Raw genomic sequence first — 14,909 nt, 5'->3', positions numbered from 1 at the left:
TTACTATTTTAGTTACTCCATATACACTATTATCTCATCTATTCTTCACAAGAATTTTAAGAGGCAGATGGCAATATTTCCAGTTTACCTACAGATGGAAATGCAGATGGAGATGAACTCACCTGGCTGAAGTGCTAATAAGTGGCACAAAAAGAATTGAAATCCAGGCCTCCCTGCTTCTAAACCCCATGCTCTTAACCACTGTGCACACTGTCTCCCAACACATGTTTATTGATTGAGTGAATGAGTGAAGGGTATCAACCAGGGCCACGTTATAACCTTCAGGAGCCCGAGGCATCCTTGCCTCTGTGGGTCCATCCTCCATTAAAAAAATATTAAAAATTATATTTTATGACCATATTATTATAAAGACTAATATAATCGAGCCTGGGCTCATGATTACATATTCCTTAACAATTATATTCATTTTTTCCTCTAAAAGAAATTAAAATTCAACTATTTCCACGGGCCCCTATAAGTATGGTGGCTCTCGGTGGTGTCCTCACTGTGCCTAATGAAAAAATGGCCCCAGTATCAACTTGTGCACAGATATCAGATAATTAAAAAGAACAAAATGTTTGATGTCGCATTTTAAAAGCCAACCAAATCATCTCTATTGGCTTTGCTTCTTTCTTCCTCTAAGCAGTAAAAGGCACAGGGCAGAAGGAAAGTCATAACCCATGGGAGGTGCGTGGTGAGGGCAGAATATACGCTATGTGTCGCTCTCAGTCTATGAGGCTGAAAAAAAGGATGCAGGTGGGAATGAATCCCGTCTCCCAAGAGAAGCTGGCAGTACCTCTGGGCTCAACTGTGTTCAGCTCTCCTGGAAAGGTGTTCACGGGCATAGTTTTGAGATCCTGCTCGCTGTGCATGAAAAATGTCGCCTGCCATATCAGTAAACAGAGGACCTTGTGGCCCTCGAGCCATCAGCCACTGAACTGTGAACCCTGAGGGGATTCAGGACAAAGAAAAGCAGGATACAGGCCCCAGATAGCTAAGGTGCAAATCAAAGGGCTGATTTCAATGAGCCCAGACTCTTGCATCTTCCCATACATAGACAAGCGCTAAATGCATTAACTTAAGATATCTGGGGCTTCCCTGGTGGCCCAGTGGTTAGGAATCGCCTGCCAAGGCAGGGGACACGGGTTCGAGCCCTGGTCCGGGAAGATCCCACATGCCGCGGAGCAGCTAGGCCCGTGCGCCACAGCTGCTGGACCTGTGCTCTAGAGCCTGCGAGCCACAACTACTGAGCCCGTGTGCCACAACTGCTGAAGCCCACACGCCTAGAGCCTGTACTCCGCAACGAGAGAAGCCACCGCGATGAGAAGCCCGTGCACCGCGGCAAAGGGTGGCCCCCAATCACCGCAACTGGAGAAGGCCTGTGCACAGCAACGAGGACCCAACATGGCCAAAGATGGATAAATAAATGAATAAATTTATAAAAAAACAAACTTAAGATATCAGGTTTTCTTTAATTAACAGTAATCTTTTGAAGTTCCCACTACCCGGTTTTTCTATATATCCTGGCTGCTTCCTTACCTCTTCGGAGCCGTCCCTCAGAGCCACCTGAGAGGTTGTCTTCGGGCTTAAGTCCTCAGAAAGTCCACTGAATAAAACATAATTCTTATCTTTTAGGTTGTGCTTTTGTTTTCAGTTGACATCCCCATGACCCACCTTGACCGGGATATGACTGCCTGTCTCCCATGAAGGTCTAGATGCTTGTGAGATGTTTGTGACAATGCCCAGAAGTTAAGTTCCTGGAGAGAGCATGGCATACTGGAAAAGGGGTGAAAAAGAACAGTGACTTTTAGATCTGGGACAAACTTCAGCTTTTCCACCCCATAACTGTGTGGTCGTGGATGAACTCACTCTATGGCACTTGAGTTTGACCATCTGTAAAATGAGAGCTGTGTGGCGAAGACGGTTAGTGTTCACCAAATAGCCATAGGCTCCCCAAGTTTTCACAGTGTCTGGCCAATGGACTGTGACCCGAAGGGGCACTTCAGCGCAAGGCAGGTAAAAGTTGCTGTATCTCCAGGCCTTGCTTCCCCTTCCACAGAAACCTTAGAAGCCACATATTCAGGACAGCATAGCTCAAGGATGACAAGGGGCCTGGATCCATGAGTTACCGCCTGGAGGAGAGCTGAGCAGGAAGAGGGCCGCCAGACCCACACTGAACTTTGAGTGAGAGTGAGATAAACCGTTAGTCTGGGGCTTCTATGTTACGCAGCGTATCTTAGCTTATCCTGACGAACAGAGACTGTAATGCCAATTTGTCTGGACGCTGAGGATTAAATAAGAGGATGTAGGTAAAGTGGCACAGTGCCTGAAAGAGGGAACTCAGTCAGCATTTCTTTCCTTCTCTACTTTAAAAAATTGAGGCACTGTTGCAGATCCCTTTCTGATACTATTTTAGTGTTGGGACCTAGTCACAGAATCCTGAAAAAAGATGACGGGTGTGCACAGCCTCATGACCAGAGGTCTTCTGCCTTCCTAAGTACTTCCATCACCCACAGAAAGCAGTAAAGACACTTTGCAGGACCTAAATGCAACTTGACTCATTTCCCCGGAGGTCAGACAAAAGCAGGTGGGGGAACGCATGGAGAGAGTACTCCCGGCACATTATTTTAAATTTCTGTCTGGGTGTCCTGTGGTCAGCAAGCTTGCAAATGCTGACTCAGCAACATTACCCAGGAGTTTGAGTGACAGCTTGCCGGAGCCTAAAGAAGCAAGGTGTTCTCGAACCCCATCTCATCTGTAGATGTATCTCAGCATCACATGAGTCAGGACTCTTAGCCTGACTTAGACCAATGCTGTGTCCTAGAGCAGAGACTTGCAGCACAAGGTGCAGAAGTGGCTCGCCCCAGCAGGTGGCGCCACCAGGTGGCTAAATCAGTGCACCACGCTGCCCCGCCTCCTAGAGCTCTTTCTCCCTGCCAGTGGCCTCCCCATTGGCCAGGCTCCCGACCAGGCACATCTGCTTTGTATCACCTGCCTGAATGGGTTCTGTCAAAAATGAACACTCAACTCAGGCTTGGCAAGCCTTTCTAGCATCCGTTTCACCATGATTTCTCTGGGTGCGCACTGGATTGATATAGCCAGTAAAAGTCAGCCCTACAAAAGTGGGACCCCTCAGGAGTCCAGCTCCGCCGGGCGCGCCAGTCCTTCCCGCCTCTCCTCGCCTTCCCGGGGGCAACGGCTGTCGTAGGGCTGGGAATCTGAGAGCACGCGGTGTCCGTGCGCAGGGCGGCCTTGGAGAGTGGACCCCACCACGAGCCGGCGGCCCCTGGAGCAGAGCTGCACCCGAGGTGCGCGGGGGCGGGTGGTCCGGAGACCCCGCCGACTGGAGCCGGGCCTTCAGGCTGTCCCGCCGAGTCTCCCCGCCCCCGCCGCGCGGAGAGAACCCCAACGCGGGAGTCCGCGGAGAAGGTTCACAATCGCCTAGGAATCCCGTGGCCGCCACCTTCGCGGATCCCTGGGACCAGCCTGGGGCACAGTTTGACATCCGGAAACAGAGGCACCGGACAGAGAGGTTCTGGTTTCCTGGATCCCCATCCTAGGTGAACTAGGAGACTCAGGTGTTGGGTATGTCAAACAGGAAGCTCTTCAACCCGGCACCATCCTGCCTGCCGCTTCACTCGCCACACCTCTGCCGGGCGAGGCTTCCTGCTACCTTGAGAAGTTCCCTCTCCGGCTCTGTGCAAAAAGAACGCAGCTTCTAGGCAGTTTGGCAGGGGCTCTGACACGGGAGGGTTCGCCACCTCCTCGCCATGCCATCCCTAACCCGTCCCATCACATCCCTACCCGCATTCCCACCCCGCCCTCCCTTTGCGGCTGCGGAAGTTCCTGACCCTAGTGTATGTCTTCCAGTCTTCACATCCAGGGTGGAGATCGGGTTATATTTTGTTGACCCCTGGGCAAAGGTAGAAACCAGTGAGAAGTGAAATTCCCCTAACCTGCCGCCCAGCCCCCATTTTCAGTCTCTTACACTTTAAAAAATAGTTCAATCAAAATGAAATCAGCCTAAAGCCGCAATACTTCTGTTCCTGGGAGTAGACTAGAACCTAAAGAACACAGAGCCCAGACTGCCCCTTCTCTTGTCAGGGCAGCTCGACTGACGGTCATTCACTGGCTTCTTACCAACACCCTGGGAACAGCCTCAGGCTGAGCAGGTCGCCCAGAAGAGGCTCTTTCTGGAAAGGTTCCCTAGGCTGCAGTGGAGGGAAGTGTTTCTTCCCTGGTCCTCTGAGCATCCCACCCCTGGCATCTGGGGCAATCTTTGGGGATCTGGACCCTGCAGGAGGGACACAAAGAATGTCCTCCTTACTCTCCCTTCATCGTCCACTCACAGAGTGAGGACTTTTGCCTTCTGCATCCTGTGTGGGACTGGTCTTGCTTACACACACAGACTCACTCCTGGGGCATAAAGAGCAACAGGCAGAGGAGTCAAGATAAAAATACTTGGACTTGCAGGCGTAAGTGTCAAGTGGTTGACAAAAAATCTCAGAAGTGATGGGCTGCTCACGGATCACAGCGATGCGGGGAGCTGTGGTTGGAGAAGCCCTTAGGCTTACTGAACTGTCAGGAAGGCATTTAGATGTTGGATGAGATGAATGGAGGGTGGGACCTGGCCAGAGTGTGGGTAGCTGGGGCAAAGCCACCAGGAGATGGACATGCAGAGTGCAAATGCCAAGCAGCAGGGTTTGCACTTGATCGTGGAAAAAGCTGGATTTGGGATGAAAATTGACATGACAAAGACCATCCTTTAGAAGGAAATGGTGACTAGCAACTGAAATAGTTTCACAAGAATTTTCTCCCTATTTTATTGGGCAAACGAGAGCAAAGAATATCAAAAATGTAAAAGCATTCATCTTGCCCCAGTCGGATGCAGGACATGCTTTTATTTTCCCATCTTTGCTTCTATCCACATACACTTTTCATGCCTAAAGTCAATTTTTTGTTTTCCAGATTTCTCTTAACATTTTTTGTGTTGCTATATACTCTCTTCATAGTTACTTTTTTTTATATTGTTCCATGTATTAGGTGAGAGACGTTGAGCAATTTAAGCTTTCGGAGACTCAGTTTTCTCATTTTAGAAATAAGGATAATTAACACGTGTCAGGAGATTATTGTAAAAGTATGGTTTAATAGTTGACTAAGTGTTCAATAAATGATGACAATTGCCACTATTTTTTTTTTTTTTTTGCTGTACGCGGGCCTCTCACTGTTGTGGCCTCTCCGGTTGTGGAGCACTGGCTCCAGATGCGCAGGCTCAGCGGCCATGGCTCACGGGCCCAGCCGCTCCGCGGCATGTGGGATCCTCCCGGACCGGGGCGCGAACCCATGTCCCCTGCATCGGCAGGCGGACTCTCAACCACTGCGCCACCAAGGAAGCCCCCAACCTTTGTTTTAAAACCAACATTATAGTACCTTTGAGACAGAGCTTTCAGTATATTTGCATATGAACATCTAAGTGCATTTACTGCATCCATCTAGGTCAGAGTTCCTCAGCCTAAGCACTGTTGACATTTTGGGCTAGACAGTCTTTGCTGTGGGAGGAGGAGTGTGTTGCTGTAGGATGTTTAGCCGCATCTTTGCCCTCCACCCACTAGGTGCCAGCAGCACCTCTCCAGGCGTGACAACGAAAAATGTCTCCAGAAACTGCCGGATGTTTCCTGGGGGTCAAAGCCCCTGAAGTTGAGAACCACTGACTTCGGTATTTCAGACATGTCTCTCTGGCTGGCATGTCCCCTTTCAAATGTCCTGCTTGACCACAGAAGTCTTAGTCCTACTTGTTTCCCTTCCTATGGCTTCCCAGAGAAAGTTCCTCCCCATTGGCATGGCCCCTGCCTTAGCTCCTCAGGAATCAGAGAACAGCACTGGGGGCTGGATATGGCTGTTCCAAATCACCATATTGTAGGTGATAAGGTCCCTCCAAGGGTGGGTCCCTGAGGAGTTCTCACCCGTCTGGAGTGCCAGCCTCCACCCCTCAGTCCTCACAGCCAGCCCATTTCTGGGGTGTCTGGCCCTTAGAAAGTCCCATCAGAAACAAATGTTCCTCCTAAGGCCTTTCCTTAGTCGCTCCCCTCACCTAGACCATACCAAAACCCAAAGAGGTACCTTCCCTGAAAGCAGAGTTATTTAATCTGCATTGACGCCTGGTGTGAAGCTTTACAAAGCAAGTGTGAAATGAAGACATATCACTGCATCCTTCCGGCTACCACCCCAGCTCCTTTTTGCTCCTAATACAGACGGTTAAATTCCTGAACAAGAATGCTTCTGCATGAACTTGCACACACACACACACACACACACACACACACACACACTCACACACACAAGAACAAAGAAGTTTTAACGACAGTATGGTCTAAATCCACATTTGGAGGAATTTTTCTCCCCTAAAGGAAGTGTGACCCGTATTTCACACCCAGTGAACATGCTCTTTTATGGAGCCCGTGCGGACCAGTTTCCCTCCGTGTGGTTCCTGAAATCTCTATTCCAGAAGGGACTGCACCCCTGCCTTGGCATAACCAAAATGCTCAAAGGAACTGCCTGCCGGCCAGGGTGAAATTCAGGTGTCCACCTCCAGAGAAAGCAATAGATGCCTATGACTTTAAAATAGCCACCTCTCCTCCTCAAACCCACTGCTTGTCTTTATCAAGGTTTTAAAAAGCACAAGGACTAGTCTCAGGCAGGTACCCCAGTGTATCTATCGTTAGAAATAAATCTAGAAACGCATCCTCTATACATTAACCTATGTCATAGTGTCATCTGCCTTTATAAAACTATTTTTAGCCACATTTCCGCAATTATGATTTACATTGAAATTTAACAATTAAAGCATATTCCTTTCCTACGCTATGAATGTCTATAATTAGTCCTCAGCCACCCAGAGATTTGTGTTCTATCTGGAGTTGAAGAAGGTGGTCTTTTTCTCACCTCACACACAGGAAGGAATTGATCTGGGTTTGGTGTTGGTCCCAGCCTCCCCACTCCTGTGACTTTGCTTTAGGATAAAAGTGGGCAAAAATAATTTTTCCAGATAAGCAACGAGCTTATCGGCAACTCACCATCAAAGTAACGTTAATGATCAGGTGGTGATGGGGAAGAGAAAACATGTTCAAGGAAACATCCAGGCGTGATTGGTGTTTGTTTTTCCACGTGTGGGTGTTGAGGCCAATCTGTTTGCAGGAATGTGGGAGAGATAGTGCCTTAGAGTAATTGTTCATCCTACAACTCTTAGAATTTTAATTAGCAGATGGGTTCCAGGTTTTTCCCCAGCTACTTTCTTTTCCATGACCAAAGGTAATTGTTTTTCTGTGCATTCAAACCTCAACCCTTGAAAATCCCTCCATTCTTACTAAGGCAAAGACCTCTAGCAAAGACTCTTGGTCCACAGCTGAAAGTTCTCCAATGTCAGTGATGATAGTAAAGCCTATGCAAGAGCCTTCAGGACCCTGCATCAATAGGTTACATCCCAGGGTGGTCCACTGAACCGAGGGCTCTGCCTAATTCAGTGTTTTCCCTGCTCAGTGGTCTCTTCCCACCAGTCGGAGAATTAGCCAGTCTAATTACCTCTGGCTCATCTTCCCACATGTTGCTTCCCAGCATCAGAAGGGGTTAGAAGCAGAATAAGGGAGACGAGGGGGTGCATGGAAGAGAAGGGGTGTCTCAGTGGACTTTTTCTGCATTTTAAGCGTTCACAGGAAGGCAAAATTGGAAAGCACGGCTGTAATGAGATCTGGAATTATCTACATTCCCCCTGCAGGTTAATTTGCACCCTGAACCCTATCTGAGCTGTTGATTTAGCCCCAGATCCTGTAACTGAAACATCAGCCTTAGAATGACCAAGAGTTGCAATTTCTAACTCCAGAGGAGCAAAAGAGAGAAGCGCTTAGAAAACAAAATAAATCCAAGATCTCTAAGTCTCTTAATTTGGAGAGGTCAATCAGGAAACACCTCACTGAGAGGAGTACAGATTAGAAAAATCGATCAAGACCAGATGATACTCAGTAAATGTAATGTATAGATTTATAGGATGAATACAGAGAGCCATAAAGAAATATCCTACCAATCTGTTGCTTGTTGGTGAATTTTAACTATAAGGTGTTAGAGAAAAGCATTAAATATTTTGAAAAAGGCATGGATTTAAGGACTGATTCTAGGAAAAATTCCTCACTCACTGTCCTGCCTCACACTCTTGGATGAAAACCCCAGTTTGGCCCAAGATCCTTGGTGGCAGAAGGTATTATGATTTCTAGAAACCTTGGGCTTTCATTCCTCCTGGGGGGAGGGAAGGTGTTCTGAAATGAATTCAGATTCTTGAACTGCAGGAAAGGCCTCCGTGGTTCCTATTTCCCTGATGTGACAACTGGCCGCTAAATGAGCTTCGGAAGTTGGAAGCGGGAATAATACTTTCAAGTCGCCCAGGTCATGCCAGTTGGGCTCACCTCTGCCTCCGCTTCTCCTCCCTGCCTCTATCGTTTTGACCTTTCTCTTTCCTGGAATTTGATTTTCTGCGGGTTGTAAGAGGGAGTCATTATCATGCCTGCGCCGTGGGCTTTCTTTGAGGTTTATAATTTCAGATTCCAACACATTCCAGGCATACTCTTTTATCTCCAAAATTTGAATTCCTTTTTGGGCTTTACAGAAAGTCTGGTCTCTGGATACTCTTTTTAGGCAAAATTAACTTTTACCTTAAAAAAATATACCTTTATTGTGCACGGAATTATTTTCCTTTTATGAAAGATTTCTTTCAGTCTCTAAGGATTACAGAGAAAGCAGAGGACTTTCAAAATTCTCTTTCTTGGTTTTGAGCCCACTTTTCCTTCAACATCTCCAGATACTTTCCAAACGATGACGTGACCAGAGGCTCAGTTTGCCAACTGAGGGGACAATGAAGGGGGACCCAGGAGCCTGACATACGTGGGTGAAAATCCCAGCTCAACCAGCGGCCAGCAGAGCCCCCTGGTTTAGGACACCAGTGCTCTGCATGGCCGTCCTCTTGTCTCCTTGCAGCTTGTCGCCCTAATAAGGGAGTGACTACCCTGTCACATACTGCTCCAAACAAGACCCAGGGTAACACGATGGACCCCTCCCCTTCTTCCCTCTTTTCCATCTCCCCCTTTCTTTCCTCACTTCCTTTTAAGCCCTCAGAGTTGACAACCAGCTCCCCCTTTAGGATCAAGGGACTTGGTCCCCTGGCAGCTGGGGGATCTGCCACAGAGAGTCCTCCAACCCCGGCTTATTCTGGAATTGACTCTGCTGAAGGGAGTCCCTGGCCCAGGTCACAGCCCCTCCCAGGACCGCTCAGCCATGACCAACACAGAGTATAAAGTCTCAGCCCCTCTTTCCAACTTGACACTCAGAAGGATCATCTCAGCTTCAGAGCCCCCAGTGGGCTTAGCTGTGAATTTTTGGTGACTGTGTCCCAGCTCAGCTTCTCCCTTAGCCCCTGAAGGTGATGTTTTCCCCTGAGCCACACCCCAATAAACTTCCTGCACACTAATCTCCATCCCAGCATCTCCCCGTGTCCTAGGGAATTCCCCCTGCAACAGCTGTGATGAGGTAGGATACCGAAGGCACAGTTTGATGGATGAGGAAATGCACATTAAATAGGTTGAGAGCAATACAAGATGAAGGCTAATGAAGGGTCGTTAAGTTACCATTCAAAAAACACATTCACAGGAAAACTTCAATAGGGTGAAAATAGTGAGGGGGGCTTCCTGGAGGAGGTGTTGTAAGTGTTGGGACTTCTTGATGGGTAGGATCTGTAAAGAAGAAAGAACAACACAGGGTGCTTTTGACAGAGGGAATCACTCAAGCAATTTGAGACTGAACATCCCTAGTCTGTGAAACAGGACTTTTAGGAAGGCAAAGCAGACACCATTTGCTGGGGGGTGGGAGGGAGCTAGATATAGGGTTTGGATACGCTAGATTGTGGTTAAATATTAGATTTGGAAGAACTTTGACAGCCAGGCTGTGACATCCAATACCCACGAGCAGCGAGGAGCAACTAGGCATACTGGAGCAGATGAGGACACGAGGAAGCTTATCTAGGTACTGGTGACACTGATTCATTGTTGGGGCCACAGGTGGGCAGAGATTTCATAGTAATGCTTGATGCCAGTTATTGAAAATCACTCTAATTTTACTTATTTTAACAAAAATCCACTATTTTTTACTTGGTTGTAAATGTCAACCTGGATCCAAATTTCACTACATGTGTAGCTGTTTTATCAGCCTTTGACTGTTCCATTGCAATTACACTTTCCCCCTCCTGGGATGTTGGCACATAATGTAGGGAGTTTGAGGGAGGTACCAGGGCATGTACTGCCATGATTTCCCCCTCCTGGGTTTGTGTGTTTAGGAGCATTATTGATATTTTGCCAGCAGTTTTTATGACGGGTTAGCGTTGGGACTAAATTGGAGGAAGGAAAGCAGGTGGGTGAAAATTCCACTGATGCAAGTGGCGTGTGAAGGGAGCTTGGCATCTGGGCAGGAACAGTGTGTAGCGTGTATCAACATCTCATTCCTTTTTATGGCTGAATAATATTGGAGTGACGTGTATAAACCACATTTTGTTTAACCATGTATCTACTGGTGGGCATTTAGGTTGTTTCTACCTTTTGGCTATTGTGAATAATGCTGTGATGAACATAGGCATGCAAGTAACTGAGTCCATGTTTTTGATTCCTTTGGGTATGTACCTAGGAGTGGAATTGCTGGGTCATAGGGTAACTCTATAGTTAACTTACTGGGGAGCCACCCCACTGTTTTCCACAGCAGCTGCACCATTTTACATTCCACCAGCAATGTGTGAGAGTTACCATTTCTCTACGGCCTCACCAACACTTGTTATTTTCCATTTTTTAAAACTATAGACATCCTAGTAGATGTGAAGTGGTATATCATTGTGGTTCGTATTTCATTCTTAATTGTAGAAATTATTTTTGCATACTTCTTTTTTCTTACTTTGCAACGATTTTAATAACCTAGCTCTATATTGATTTTTATTGTAAGCCTTTTAGAAACAGATACCCTGGACTTAAGCTGCCTTAAAAGAGCTCACATTTTGTGTTACGAAGCTCTCCATTCAGATTGCTTTTCACTTCCTAGATGATCTTGTCATGGAGGATTTTCTTTCTCTGTTTTTCTTTGTCAAGTCTCTAGTGTTATGCCTCTACGGTCCAGTGGAGATTCTTCTGTTTCCTGAGCAATCTGACAGTTGAACTTATCTAGTCAAAAGAGCAGTCCTTGCTGTCTCTTTTGAGTAACATTTATATTCTGTTGGCAAGATATGAAACTCCCAGTATCAGAATGTTCTTTATTGAGGGTGAAATGATACAGGACTATGGAAGTAGCTACAACCAGACCCACCCCTTACCCTGCCATGATTGACTTCATGACAAATTCTGAAATCCTCAGACTGCCTTTCTTTAAAAACTTCCCCAGCCAAATACTAGCCATTATTTTCATTAATGACTTTAAGAAGGGCTAATGGCAGTCAATCACAAAGGAAAATAAAACTCTCTTTTCTTTCTTTTCCTTATATGTTTTGAACATGAAATAGAGGAAAAGTATAAGGTAATCTTTGGGTATTGTTTCCAAATCTTTAAAAATTATGCCTGTGTGCAAAAAAGCATTTGAGGAATCTATCACCCTTTGAAGATAAAGCACTAGATAAACTCAGAATAGAAGGGAATTTCTCAACATAATAAAGGATATAAATGAAAAACCTATAGCTAATATCATGTTCAGTAGTGAAAGTCTGAAAGCTAAGATTAAGAACAAGACAAGGATACCCACTTTCATCACTTCTGTTCACCATGTTTATAGCCACAGCAATTAGGCAAGAAAATAAATAAAAGGCATCCAAATTGGAAAGAAGGTACTAAGACATGTCACAGATGACATGATGTTATATGAAGAAAACCCTAAAGATTCCACAAAAAACTGTTAGAGCTAATAAACAAATTCATCAAAGTTGCAGGCTATAAGATCAACATGCGAAAACAAATATTCCCATACACAAGCAGTGAGTAACCCAAAAAGGCAATTAAAAACAATTTAATGTGCAATATCATTAAAAAGAATAAAATACTTAGGAATAAAATCAACCAAAGAGGTTCAGGACTTGTAAATTAAAACTACAAAATATTGCTGAAAGAAATTTTAAAAGACTTCAAGAAACAGAAAGACATCCTATGTTCACGCATTGGAAGACAATATTGTTAAGACTGAAAGACTCCCCAGTGTGATCTATAGATTCAATGTACTCCCTATCAAAATCACAACGGTCTTCTTCCAGAATAAAAAACCTGATCCTAAAATTTATACAGAATCTCAAAATAGCCAAAACAATTGTGTAAAAGAAGAGCAAAGTTGTAGGAATCGTAATTCCCAAATTCAAAAGTGACTAAAAGTCACAGTCATCAAAATAGTGTGGAGCTGGCATAAAGACAGACACAATAGACCTCTGGAATAGAGAGTCCAAAAATGACCCCATATATTCATGGCCAGTTGATTTTGACATTGATGCCAAGACCATTCAATGGGGGAAAGAACATCCTCTTCAAAAAATGGTGCTGGGACAACTGGATATCCACACATAAAGAAATTATGTTAGACCCTTACCTCACACCATATAGAGAAATTAACTAAAATAGAGCAAAGACCAAAATGTAAGGGCTGCAACTGTAAAATTCTTAGAAGACAACATGGAGGAAAATCTTCATGACATCATTAGTTATCAGAGAAATGAAAATCAAAATCACAATGAGATATCACTTCACACTTACTAGGATGGCTACAAGCCACAGTCAGACAATAACCAGTGTCACTGAGGATGTGAGAAATTAGAAACTTCATACACTGCTGTTAAAAATGCAAATGGTGCAGACACTTTGGAAAACAGCCTGGCAGTTCCTCAAAAAAGTTAAACATGAGTTACTATTTGGCCCAACAATTCCACTCCTAGGTATGTTCCCAAGCGAAATGAAAATATGTGTCCACACAAAAACTTGTACACAAATGTTCATCGTAGCATTGTTTATAACACCCCCAAACAGAAACAATCCAAATGCCCGCCCGTCAATGGACAAATGTTTAAACAAAATGTGGTATATTTATACAATGGATTATTATTTGGCCATAAAAAGGGATGAAGTACTAGTTCACGTGACAACATGGAAAAATCTTGAAAACATGCTAAGCGAAAAAAGCCAGGCACAAAAGGCTTCATATTGTATGATTCCATTTATGTGAAAGATAGAGAATAAGCATATTTATAAAAACAGAGAGTAGATGAGTGACTGCCAGTGGCTGGAGGCAGGGGGTAGGGGGCTGCTAATGGGCACAGGCTTTCATTTTGAGGCGGTGAAAATGTTCTAAAATTGGTTGTGGTGATGGTTGCACAACTCCCTGAATATGTGAAAAAGACTTTCAGCTGGTGAATTGTATGGTACATGAATGGTATAATAATATATATTATATCTCATTAGAGCTACCCAAAAAAGGATTCAAAGGGATTGGACTCCTCTAGCCCTTCCAACCTTGCCCTCACTCACAATAGAGTGGGAAAACCCTCAGTTTCATCTGCTGGTCTCAAATTGGCCCCCTGTTTGTTCTTTTTGGGTTTCTCCTGTTCTTAGATCCATCAGCTGCTGCATTATTTCCCACCGTTTCCTCCTGCACTTTGCCAATAACCAGCAGGTCTGTGGCTGTTTGCTGCTTTGTCCCACCCACCTGTGCTTGGGGATTCAACGGGACACTCTGTAACCTACTTTTTGTTGTAATTATTGTCTGTGGCATTTTTGTTTTGCTCTCTGGCTGCTCTGTTTTTATGTAATTATTGTCTGTGGTTTTTCGTTTTGCTCTTTGGCTGCTCTGTTTTTATGTGGGGATTCAGAAAAATCAAAAAATTATTCTGTTAGGGTGACCACCGTCTTCCTGGGATCCCTGTAGGAGAACTTTGTCAAGTACCCCTTTTTGATATGAATTTCAAAGATTCCTCCCCCCAACCTGTTTAATTTGTCTTTTGTCATTTGAGCTTCATGGATGGGTCACTTGGAGATGAGGAAGTGGGCGTTCTGAGGGTGATCCATGGCTGCCCACACTGCACTTTATATGACCTGGGGGTCGCACCTTTCTGATCGATCACTAGGGAATCTATTGAGCCCCTTGTTTTAACAGCCTCGAGGCTCTGTAGCATGCTGGACTTTCCCAGGTTGTTATTCATATTTTCTCTTGAGCTGCTTCAATAGTGCAATTCAGCCCATCTATTGCTTAGAAAATATTGCTATGGTAACCTGTTCTGGCATGTAAAGCTGTTACTTAGAGTTGAGGGAAATGAAGGTGGACTAAAAAACTGAGTATTCCAACCATTCCACCACCGCTTATTCCCCAAAGTCACCTGAAAGAATTGAGGGAAACAAACATGTAGGTATTGAATACATTGTTGCACTCTGTCCATCACAGATGCGGAAGGGTTCAATCCAGCTGGCGTTTGCAGAGGACACTTCTCTGAAGCAGAGAATGCTGGTGAATTTAATTCCTTGTCACACTGGCGTTTGCAGAAGAGTCTGTAATGAGACTTCCAGATGTCTAATTTGTGGCCAAAAGACAGCTTGTTTTAAAGCGTCTTCAATTCCTTAAGATTTAAACTCCAGTTTCCACAGCTGTGAACATTGTTCCAAGGCTGAATGCAGAAGTCCAGGGTTTTACAGCTTGTGTCTTCCAAGTGGTTGCCAAGGATCCCGGGAAATGTGCACAGGTACAAAGAAGTCTTTCAACTCGAAATGGGGGAAAGGTGCTATATTAGTTTCCTATGGCTGCTGTAATGAATTACCACACACTTCGTGGTGTAAAACAACACAAATTTATTATTTTACAGTAATCGGAAGTCC

Source organism: Tursiops truncatus, chromosome 7 (assembly GCF_011762595.2).
Source record: "Tursiops truncatus isolate mTurTru1 chromosome 7, mTurTru1.mat.Y, whole genome shotgun sequence".
Lineage (NCBI taxonomy): Eukaryota > Metazoa > Chordata > Mammalia > Artiodactyla > Delphinidae > Tursiops > Tursiops truncatus.
The sequence above is the reverse complement of the archived record's forward strand: the minus strand, read 5'-3'. Positions refer to the sequence as shown.